A 12433-nucleotide genomic window follows, 5' to 3' on the forward strand; every position below is an offset into this window, starting at 1 on the left:
GTTTGACGATTCAAGACTGAAGAAAATCCTTTGCTGCCATGATCTTGGAGTACTGACACTGCATGGCAAACACCTCAGCACAGACTTTCTTAATCTGGGATCTTGAATACATCACAATGCTCTAAAAACATAAATGGATATATATATATATATATATATATATATATGACTGCAACTTGTTGTCTTGCAATCTATACATTTATTTATTTTACTGCACTTTTCTCCTGCTTTTTTGCCAAAGAAGCTTAAGCGGGGTGGCTTCTCAATCCCATTACCACATAAGTAACATTGTGTAGTGAACAGGATACAGTTTTCTCTGTAGCGGCAGCCCAACTATGGAATGCTCTCCAAGCATCAACAGTTTACTTTTCCGTGTCAGCTGAAATACATCTCTCTTTCAATAGGCTTTTACAGATATTTGATTCCATTTGACCAGCTACAAAATAATGGGTTACCTGTCTGCTCTGGTAATAATACAGTTTTACTTGAAATGAAATTGTAATGGCTGTATCTTATAATCAACACTATGATTTATCAATTACTTCTCCACCTCAACATAGGGCAAATCATTATCATGCTTCTGAGAACATTAACATTATGAAATGAAATACAAGATTTCAGGCAACTCATTGGTAAAGGAATATTGCTCAATTGACCAGTCAAATATTATCAAAGAGTAGACAAGTATTTAAATCATCAACTTAAGAGAAGTGCGCATGAGACACTGACATCACTTACAAAACAGAACCAAGTCCATCAACTGTTATTATGACATGATGAAATAAAATGGTTAACTATTTTAAGGGAAATTACCAAGAATGTTCTGTAAATACAAAGGTACATAATACTGAAGAGAATAAAGAGTTCTTAGTTTTCATCATGGAATCTCAGGAAGAGCCCAAAGAGATATTTTTAAAAATGAAGTTAAACAAATAAAATACAGAGTACATATGAAACACACATGTTGAATGCACAGCAAAAGCCAGATTTTAAATGTGGTGAAGGTTACACTAAGACATCAGGCCAACACAAGCATTTTTGCTTCATATTATCCAACTCAGATGCTTCAGTGTCATCACCTTTCTCATCAGTATCCCCCACCCTCCTCTTGTATACTCCTGCTCACTGACACAAGTCTTAATCAGGCATTCTTCACAACTTAAAACTGAGATATGCGGATATCAGTCTTACGACAATGGAAGGCTTGAAACTGATTTCTGGCTCTTGGAAAGTTGATTCTGCAAGCTGACCAATTCCATTCCGCACTAGCAGCAACACAATAATTTCTACCACTATGGCTGATCCATAAGGAAGGCTCCACCCTTTCCACTATCATGAAGGAGCAAGCTGCCTTGATTGATCCGCTGGAATTTCACATCACATTGTTGTAGCAACCAAGAGATTTCCCCGCCCCCATTTCATTATTTGCTACCTCCATCACAATTGTCTGATCGTTTTACAAATGGTTAAGACTTAGGACCCTGGCATTCCTGAAGCTGACTGTGGCAGGGTGCAGCAAGGAGCTCCTTGTATTTCCTATCAGGAGACATCATGATTGAGATAAAAAAGGTACATCGCCATTTCCATTAAAAGGATACATGACATATATCTGACTACTGTGAAACCAGTGCTCAGTTGACTGACTAACAAAATAACCTCTAAAGAGCTAGAGAATATATAAGGAAGTATAGTCTCTATGTATCTTTTTAGCATTTTTGCCGCACTAGGTTCACCTCTCTGAAAAGAAAGAGCATCCCTTTGAAATCTGACCAGTTACCAACCTTTTATTTAAAAACGTTACCCTCACAGGAGCCTAATTTAATGTAGTGTTGTGACAGATGTGTACCAGATTTGGAACAGGACAGAGGTCTGGGTTAGAGGAAGGAACCTTGTGTTTATTCATTCATCATAAAAGAATTAAAGCACATTGGACAACCCCAAGATCAAGTCATAAATATGTAATCTTTCTAGGCCAGTGTTGTTATAGTTTTAAATTTTATTAACAGCTTTTCAATGATCCTGTAAGGAGCAGCTTACTCAGGACCATTTAAGTGAAGCAAAATTGCTCAATGAATTAAATCAAAAAAAGTATTTCAGACATACAACAGGCCCAAGACAAATTCTTGATGTAAGGAAGAACTAACCTGGATTTATATTTGCACTGGCTCAATAGTTTTTCCACTGAGTTTGCTGTTCATAACATATCCTGAAGTCAAATGCTTATTAATGCAATTTCTCTTGATACCAGTGAGATTTTTTTTTGAATGTAAAAATTTTTTGCTTCCATTTTCACAAAGCTACTAAAAGGTCCATTCAAATATTGCAGCCCACGAGGATAGCGATGAAAAATGCTTTTGCAGAGGGCAAGAGATGCTCTACAAACAAGGCTGCACGTGGAATGGCCATGAAGAGTCTCTTATACCAGTGGTTTTAGAACTCTCTGTCTTCAGGAAACCTCTTCTGCATCAACTTATCTGCCAGGAATACATACAACTACATACTTGCTACAGAACATTAGCACATGACCAAAAAGTCCTTGTATACTGTAGGGCAAGGTTGAGGAACCTGTGACCCTCCAAATACTGCTGACCTAAAACTTCCATCAGTTCTAGTCAGTTATGACCAATGGTCAGGAATGATGGGAGTTGTAGTTCAGCAATATTTGGACAGACACAGGTTCCCCATCTCTGTTGTAGGAGATCATGCACTGCAATCATCAGGCACTGGCCATACATTTTGAGCTCCACTGTTATCCTATGTGCACCCATAAGCGTGCCTTAAATGCACCCAACATCTTCTGGCAAAACTGTTCAGGAAAGAAAGATCAATAATGGAGGACTAAATGTAATGAACTTTGTCTAACATCATAGGTCTTCTCACTAAAGAATGCACTGATAAGTTCTCCAAAAAGAACCAGGATTCCCTAGAAGGGTTTTAAAACTATGACTGGGGAGGTGGCATGGAGTAAATAGCTTTAAGCCTACTGTATAGAATGCCACCACAAGCAAGAATTTTACATAGCCTCTTCATGAGGCCCATTCATATCTAAGCAGTTCTAGTACATAACCTGTTGTCTAACTGGTTGAATATTTCATGTTTTCTTAAAAGTTACTATAACAGCCCTATGCAGTAGGCCATTACTGTATTCTTATCCTCACACTACAAATGGGCTCAGTTAGCTCAGGTGGTTAGAGAATGGTGTTGATAATGCCAAGGTCATGAGTTTGAGCCCCATACGGGCCACCTGCCTATGAACTAGGTGACCCTTAGAGTCCCTTCCAACTCTACAATTACATGATTCTAAAAGGGGAGGGAGAAAGTCCCCCCCCCCAATTTAGATGAGATTTTAAGTAGAATCTTCCCACATCACAACTTATACTCCTAGCCACTATACCACATCTATGGATGAGACTGAGATCATAATATTGCCATTACAAGGACCTGCACTAAAATGAAATGACACTGATGAAAGAAGTTTGGCAGGCAAGTATCATGGATGTTTTAGGTAAGGAAAGCCTGTGTGAAAAGTCCTCCTCTGGATCCGTGCCATTACTAGAAGTCTAGGATACTGCCTTAACACAATTTATTCAGTTGCAACTGTAACTCCAGTTCCCACCCAACAGGTGCACCTCAAATGTGAAAACACAGTTGTCCTCCAATAATGCAGCCCTATGGATGTTTACTTGGAAGCAAGTCCCACTGTGCTTAGTTCCACTTACGCCCCAAGTAAATGTTCCTAGGACTGCAACCAAAAACACTGCTGAACTATGAGAGAGAGAGAGAGAGAGAGAGAGAGAGAGAGAGAATGACATTAAAGCTGAAACCCTAAAAATACTTACCAGGGAGTAAACTCCAATGAGTATGGCTTCTGAGGATTGCCATGCACAATGCCAAAAGCAAACTATTCACAACATACATATTCTCAGGAGCCATACAGCCTATTCCTGTGCATGCTTACTCAAAAATAATCTCACCTAAGGTGAAGAGAGACTGATCATCACAAGTGTGGTGCTGGTGCTCTCAAGCAAACTGTAGCAATTATTTGGGGCGGGGAGGATGTTCGTTCAAAGCAGCTCCCCCCCAACTTTGGCTGTCTTCAGCCCAAGTTCAGGCATCCCCAGTAAGTATGCACGTGATCCCAGCCTCGGGATGCAACAGCGATACTAGCAAGACTTTGGAACCAGAAGCTGCTGCACCTGGATCTCAGCAACCAACAGCTCTTCCGCTTCCCAGGCAGAGTCAACAGAATCCTCTTGGCAGCTCTGGGTATCCAACCTTTTGCTATTCTCCTGGAATTACTTCCATCTCTGGAGATCTGCAAGGCAACAAGCCTGCCTCTCTCTACGCACACGCAGATAACCCACCCTCCTCTCTGCAGTACAAACCCGGTTTACACGAGCAACCTCCCCCCAAAACCTGCCCCCACTTCCTGCTTCTAACCCAAATATCTCCGATAGACTGGAAGAACAATGCCCTTTTGGGGGGGGGCTCAGTCCAGGTGGTTGGCGCATGCACAAAGCAAGCAAGCCCCCCCCCCCTTTCCCAAAGGTCTCAGCTGCTGCTATTTCAACGGGCAGCAGCGTTGCTTGCTGGCTTGCTTGCCTGTGCTTATAGCCATTGCAACAAAACAAGGCACAGGCGCTCCAGTCAGAGCAGCCGAGATGTGAGGGGGTTGGGGAGGGCAGACGAGACGGAGCTGTAGCTGCGCCAGACAACGAGCGCGACAGACAGCCAGCCAGCCACCCTTCTCCACACACCCCTCCGGTATTCTTCCGCCGCCGCCACCGGTCCCGAGGCGCCCGGATTCCCTCTCCGTTTCTCTCAGAAGCACCCTTACCTGCCGCGCCTCTCCTCAGAGATACCAAGCCCCGCGCCAGGCGACGCCAGCTCCCGTGGAAAGGGGAGACGAGGCGGCGAACCGCTGAGGGGGCGCGGGAGCAGCGCAGCCCGCTAAGGCGTCCTGCCGGCGCGCGCGGGGCTCCCTCCACGCGCTGAATGAAACTCTCCCACGACCGAGCTGCTGCTGCTGCTGCTGCCACAGCTAGAGCCGCTGGCTGCGGCGGCGGCGCCGAGCTCCGTCCTTCCCACTGCCTCGCCAACGCGGAGGGGGAGTCGAGGGATAGAAGCTGCCTTGCTCCGGGGCTGCCTTTTCTCCATGGGCGGCCTCGCAGGGTCTAGCCAAAAAGCAGCCAGAAGCCCCGGTTCGAGCTCCGGCCTTGAGCTCTGGGGAGAGCGCGGCTGGGCCAAGGGGCTGGCATGCTCCTTTCCCCGCTGCCTCTGGGGCCCCCTCGACTTCGGGATGGTTTGGTCCAGGCTGAAATGGGGAAGGGGGCGGGGCGGGGGATGCTGCTGCCCGCACACAATAGGCTTGAATCGGCCCCCTCCGTGTAACGGAGCAGACGCTGCCGAGAAAGCGGCGCTCTCGCCATCCCCTCCCTTTTCTTTCTTTTTAAAGGCAATGCTCTGGGTTTGGACCAAGACGTGTGAGGGGAGGAAGAGAGAGAAGGCAGCCAGCCAATGCAGGCGTCCAAATAAATGAATAGTAAGCCAGGGAAAGGTCCCCCCCTTCCCCCCTTTAAACCAGTCATAATTTGGATTGCGAGAACTGTGACGATCTATTCTTCCGCATTCGGCTTTGTTGTTTTAGCAGCATGTGCGAAGCTGCGCAAAGTGATTTGCGCGCAAGCCCTCGCCCTCCCCTGAGAACTAGCAGCCTAAAAGCCTCTGCGCTTTTCCTCCGAAGTAACATCGGTTCAGTTAAAGTTTACTCTCAGGTTAAAAAAAAAAAGAGTATAGGATTAAAGCTTGAGAAAGAGGGTGTTTTCTCACACTGGTTTTGTGTGGCCTGAACCAGTTCTTAGTTTGGCCTGGTGTTACTTAAACTTCTCCCCCCCCCCTCTCAGAAAACAGAGGCTAGGATGCCAATTTGAAACTCAGTGTAGTATACTGTCAGTTTAAAGCTGGCGCTAGGAAACGGAATTCTTCACACACACTATGGATGGATGGTATCCGTGATTTGTAAATAATGAGCCAATGGCCAAATGTTTCCCTGCAAGGCATATGTAATTGGGGTCAGATATACTTACAGTGTACATAGACTGCAGTCTTAAAACAGGTCTTCTTGCAAGCAGACACTATTGAATTTAATAGGACTTACTCCCTGGTAAATGGAAGTAGGATTGCAACCTAAGTCCCATCATAATTACAGTGGTACCTCGGGTTACAGATGCTTCAGGTTACAGATGCTTCAGGTTACAGACTCCGCTAACTCAGAAATAGTACCTCGGGTTAAGAACTTTGCTTCAGGATGAGAACAGAAATCGTGTTCTGGCGGCACGGCAGCAGCGGGATGCCCCATTAGCTAAAGTGGTGCTTCAGGTTAAGAACAGTTTCAGGTTAAGAACGGACCTCCAGAACGAATTAAGTTCTTAACCAGAGGTACCACTGTATATACTGACTCGTTACTACCATGCTTCATTTTGGTTCCGCCCCCTCCTTATAAAAAAAAATGTATGAAAAGGCCCTGCCAATGCAATTCCAGTAAAAATGCAATCTCTTAGCCTGCTATTTCAGGATGGGAGACCATGGTTGAAGGTGTCAGTTATGACAGTCCTGTAGTGTAGTCAGTGCTTCAAGTCATGGTTGGGGCTTTGGATGGAAGGGGATACAAATTAGTCTATCAGGCTGCAGCAAAGGTCAATCTACCTAAATTGTTTTTGATTTTCCACTATGTTGTATAGAATATTAATGTGTTACATTATTCCCATCCTTTCTATGTATAGCACATAGTTCTATATATATATGTGTATATTTTTAAAATGAGAATTGCTGGAAGACCCTTTGGGTGACAAGTGACAATTAAGCGTAATAATAAAAATATAGTTCCTCGGAAGTCTTCCCAGCTCAATGAAAACCTTGGCTGCATGCAGCAGTCTTATTGTTTTGAAGGTAGAAGTGTTGCACTTTTAATTCCCCCCCCCATATCACATGAAATAAGATTATATTGAGAAAGAGCAGAAACCATTTTGCTGCGTTCCTCCCCTTTTTTTAGGGAAGGGGGCTTGTTGGTGCACCTGGAATGAAGACTTGACATAGGAATATGTTTAAAGCTTATATTGATTAAAATATAGCAAGGGCAGCTTGCACCAAACCAAGCGGAAGTGCAGGAAAGTATAACCTGTGCCTGCTGCTAAAGGCCAAACCACCTCAGAACAACTCCCTCATGCAAGTTATCCTGTAGGAAGCCAAACCATCTTCCCATAAAGGGAAGCCTTGACCATCCCACCCTATGCTGTTCAGCGTTCCGCAGGTGGCACCTATAGATATGTTTGTAGTGAAGGAGCTCTGTGTGGAGTAGGGACACTCTGTTCATTTTCTAGTCTGCTTCTATGGCTCTCTAGACTTTCCCAACCTTGGGTCCTCTCTCCAGATGTTGTTGGACTATAACTCCCATCATCCCTAGCCTGCAGAACCAGTAGGGGAGGGGGAAAGCTGGTCTAGACAAGTCACTGGCTAAGCCTCATTTTCCTGTCCATAAAATGAGACCATTAATTATCTAATTAGGGCTGTTGTGGGTATAAAGCATTAGGTTGGGATTCTTATAGAAGTGATAATCGCTTTCTTTATGTGTATTTATTTGGATTTCATCTACAGCGTACTGCACAGATGTCTCGCAAAGCTGCTGTTAATATGACTGATTTTGAAGAACATGGCAAAGCTTTATTGCTAATCCTCCTAACTCTATGATAAATCTTCACTGTTTTGTTCAAATACACACTATGACACAATGTGGCTGTGCTTCTTGCCACATCTTATCATGTTTCATTTTGCAAATCTCAGGACCTCGAGATTAGGATAAACACTATAAAATTTAAATGCTGTGGCTTAGCCTTACTATATATATAAACTTTTACTCCATTTTTAATGTATGATTTATCTTGCAGGATTTAGTCACTGGATTTCTGTATTATAATAGATTTACAAGCTTCGGGAGCCAAACAGTTTTAGAATCTATAGGTGGATTCAAGAGCCCATGATGAATCCATAACCTGCTTTGGTACCAAAACCATGCTTCCATTCCAGCAGAAAAACAAATCTAGTGAATTGCTTCCAGATTAGGGTGGTGGGATTGGCTAACTCTCCTCCACATGTCCCTTTGAGATGAATGTGGGGCTGACTATGGAAGATAGTCTAATGGCATGCTTGTTGTTGTCTGTTGATTTTATTGCTCTTTCCATTTCTGGTCCTAACTTGGCTTCTCCCAAGTTGTGTATGCTGACGCAGGTAGGACAGCTAGAACAGGTGAAAAGCACAGTGCCCTACTGCTGGCCAGCAGAGGCTCACCCAACTGGGTTGTGGCATGGATGACAAAGTGAGAGGAGCTGGAGGAAAAGGGATTGACCTAAGGCCCCTATCCCAAGAACAGATCCAAAAGGATAGAGACTCATGAAAATTGAGTGCATCCTCTATACAGTGCATGGCATGTATTAGCTAGGTTTCTGTCTATTTCCAGAAGAAAACACTAAATAGGTACTGTCTACCTGTGAAAGTATAATGGGGAGTTTAGATATTTAGGAAATTATTCTGTATTGCATCTCCTGCACATTACTTCCTGCTGAGCCATGAAACTCCAACTCTGCCCATTTTTAAAAATGCAAACTCAATATTATACACTTTTACAGGGGGACAGTACCTATTGAGTTAGTGTTTTCTTCTGGAAGGAGACAGAGAAGGGGGGCTTGGAATGCCTTGTTCTTGTTACTACATTCCCTCAGAGGTAAAAGCTGTCCATTTCTGCACTGTAGTGCAAATGGGATCCATTCACGATAAAGTTGGCTATAAGTAGTTATGCTTTTAGCTGTCATAACCATTAAATCCAAACATCAGTTCCCTTAGTATATTCTAGCAACACTTTTGCCATCTGATAATCCCCTTCATGGATCATTGCCTTGCCATGGCGAAGGCGCTTGAATAACTCAGAGAAGCTATGAACTGTGCCGAGCAGGGCATCTAAGATGGACAGGTCATAGTGGAGAGTTTTGACCAAACATGATCCACCTGGAGCAGGAACCGGCAAGCCACTCCAGTATCCCTGCCAAGAAAAACTCCATGGACAAAGACAACAGGCATATAAAATGAGTTTGACCAAACTGCGGGAGGCAGTGGAAGACAGGAGTGCCTGGCGTGCTCTGGTCAATGGGGTCACGAAGAGTGAATTGACAGTTCACTGGTTTTCATATTTCAAACTATTTCATAGCACAGGTTGAAGAAAAGCATTCATATTAGAACCCATAACTTCAGGCACTACTTGAAATGTAAGCTGCTAATAAGCCAATGAGATAATCTTGGTGGCAATTCACTGTACTTCTGAGATCACTTCTTAAAATCTGCAAAACAGAAATCTCTTTAATTTATAATATATTCATCAGTGAAAGCTCCTGATTAGATGAATATATTTTAGCAGCATGAATTTTAATATTTGTATTTTCCCTTTGTTATTAAGTCTCACTTGATGGAACAGAATTTGCTCATTTTAGTGTAATGAAACTACCTAAAACCAGTAGTAGTAGTAGTAATAGTAGTATTAGAAAAAGAAGAAGAAGAGGAGGAGGAGGAGTAGTTTGGATTTAATATCCCACCTTTCACTCCCTTTAAGGAGTCTCAAAGCGGCTAACATTCTCCTTTCCCTTCCTCCCCCACAACAAACACTCTGTGAGGTGAGTGGGGCTGAGAGAGTTCAAAGAAGTGTGACTGGCCCAAGGTCACCCAGCAGCTGCATGTGGAGGAGCGGAGACGCGAGCCCGGTTCCCCCGATTACGAGTCCACTGCTCTTAACCACTACACCACACAAATAAGAAAAGACTTAACAATCAAAGGATGTTTAGATCTGACATCTCTTCTATAGAGGAATGTCTACTGTTGTAGCCATAGGAAAATTGGGAAGCAGGCTCACTCCATCAGCTCTGGTGAAAGGCCAGCTCCATCCCTCAACTTTTCCCACTCTAGCTATTATAAGAGCTTTTACCTTTAATAATTGGTGCCTCCTTCTGTTTGCTCTCCTCTTCACTCACTATACTTTCTTCCTTTTGTTTTGTATCTGCCCGTAGGCAGAGACTGTTTTTGTTTCTATGGGTTATATGTAAGCTCCTCCGAGAGTCTCTTTGGCTTAACAGTGCAGGTAAAAATGATCTGAATGAATAAATAATGCATTCTAAAGAAAATGGCTAAGATTAGCTTGTCTTAATGCAAGCCTTGAAGATTTTTTTTAGAATATTGCTCTCTCATTTTTTAAGAAAAGAATTCCTTCCACATTATACTGACATATCCTTGCCTGGAAGAGCCTATAGCAAACCTTTCAGCGTGCATGGGATTGTGGCTTTTGTCATTATTAAAAGCTGCTGACCTCATAGGACACCTTTGCAAGACAGGCATAGAAATGAAGACTTGGAATCACTGCCATAAGTTGAGTAAGCAATTGTCTGAAAAGCTCCCCAAACAAAAGGAACAAGCACATGTACATCAGAGTGGAAAGAAGAAATCTAGATGTATTTGAGGATGCTATTCCATGTGTTTTGCAATGACCTGATTGAAGGGGATGATACAGAGTTTTAAGGTTATCACTACAGTAGCAAGTCCTGCAGTAAAACCATGCCTGCCCCTCTGAGGTCCAGATCTGAGGGCCTTCTGGCAGTTCCCTCACTGTGAGAACTGAAGTCACAGGGAATCAGACAAAGGGCCTTCTTGGCAGTTGCACCCTCCCTATGGAATACCCTCCATCAGTTGTAAAGGAAGTAAATAACTACACAACTTTTAGAAGACACCTGAAGGCAGCACTCTACTATAGGGAAGTTTTTAATGCTTGCCCAAGTGGCTGGGGCAACCCATTCAGATAGGTGGGGTACAAAATATAAATGTTGTTGTTGTTATAAATAATAATATAACAGCAAGCCAGGGGGCATGTCAACTGTTGGATCAACAGAACAGCCTGTGTAGCCATGCCTTGAACCTGCTGCACCTTTGAACTTTGCCTTGCTTATGTATCACCATACTGACTGGTGGTATATTACATTTTTGGCAGAAAATGGTAATCGTCCTTTGTCCAGCCTGAGCCAGGACAGGTTGTGAGCCTCTTCTGGATCCCCAGTGCAGCCCTTTGCTGTTAGATAGTTCAGAAATGAACCTATAATGGACCGTGCTGACAGTAGATCAGTTGATTTATGTATTTTCTGGTGCAAAGATGTTAAATAATGGCAAGTTCAACTAGCACTGATACCGTAAAGGCACTTAAAGCAATGTTTATGAGCTTGATACAGGAAAACACTAGGACATGTTTCATTTTGGGCATACAGTCTACTTCACTAAAACATGAACAAGGTGGAATTACACATTTACCTGGAAATAAGACCCAGTGAACGCAGTGGGGGTTATTTTTGCATAGACATCATGCTCCACAGCATAGATATAAATATCATCTAGCTTTCTAATTTGTGGGAAATGCTTAGTACATTTGGAACATTAAAAGAAAATTAAAACATGTTGAATTTTTCATGATGCCAAATGTAATAGCCTTTTGTTTCCACAAAAGCTCTCAGGCAATCAAGATTGTTATTACTAATAAACTTTCCCTAGTGAATGTGTCTTATTTGCAGAAAAATATATATTTAATTCTTAACTGGTGCTATTTTCAACTGATATTTTTCAAAAAATTTATTTTATGCCATCATCTTACACTTCTCCTAGTAAATAAATAATGGACAAACCTTTCATTCACAAAAGGTGTGCATATTCTTTTTAAGCAATGCACAACCCATTCAATTGTTTGTTTCCTTGAATGCAAAACCCACTGACTTAGGTGAGATGTATTTGAGTAAGGATACATAACATTGAAACAAGTGCTTCCAAGTATACATACATTGTCATATAATTCAGGAACTCATCAACCATTTAACTGCATGGATACACCAGCTGGAAATTATTAGGGTAAAAAAAATCAAATCAACCTGACCTCTCTTCATTTACCATTTTGTAAGCATTTTATAATGTTTTACCCCAGAACCACCACCACTCCAACTTCCAAAACGGAAATGTATATGAATGCGGCAAATATTTATGCATTCAGTACTGTATTTTAAAATAGTAGATGAAGGATTCTGTTTCCTTACAGTTCATAATGTACTTATTTCTACTGTGGGGTTCACGGCTTAATTCAAAACTAAAGAGAGAATGTATCGATTAGTGTTAAAGTGAGCATATAAAGAGCCACTGTCTGTGCAAATTCTAAATCACACAGTTTTGATAGGGTCTCATGTGGGCTTCCTTTGTGCTGCAGCAAAAGAAGTAAACCCCGGTTAAGAGGAGACTGCATAGCTTAATTTATGCATGGTCTCTTTCCTGGGAAGACTTGTGACTAAGTTTACATGCTAACTCTGAGTAA

General features: G+C 42.6%; 1 protein-coding gene across 1 annotated transcript in view; it reads right to left on the reverse strand.

The window, feature by feature from the left end:
- FAM110B (family with sequence similarity 110 member B) overlaps positions 1-5519 on the reverse strand; it is a 68626-nt gene extending 63107 nt beyond the window's left edge. Inside the window, exon 1 of the mRNA XM_081919536.1 lies at positions 4838-5519. The gene's annotated coding sequence lies outside the window, so the exon portion shown is untranslated. The remainder of the gene's footprint in view (positions 1-4837) is intronic.
- Positions 5520-12433: the final 6914 nt, after the last annotated feature.

Source organism: Podarcis melisellensis (assembly GCF_964234715.1).
Source record: "Podarcis melisellensis genome assembly, chromosome: 7".
In the NCBI taxonomy this organism is placed as follows: domain Eukaryota; kingdom Metazoa; phylum Chordata; class Lepidosauria; order Squamata; family Lacertidae; genus Podarcis; species Podarcis melisellensis.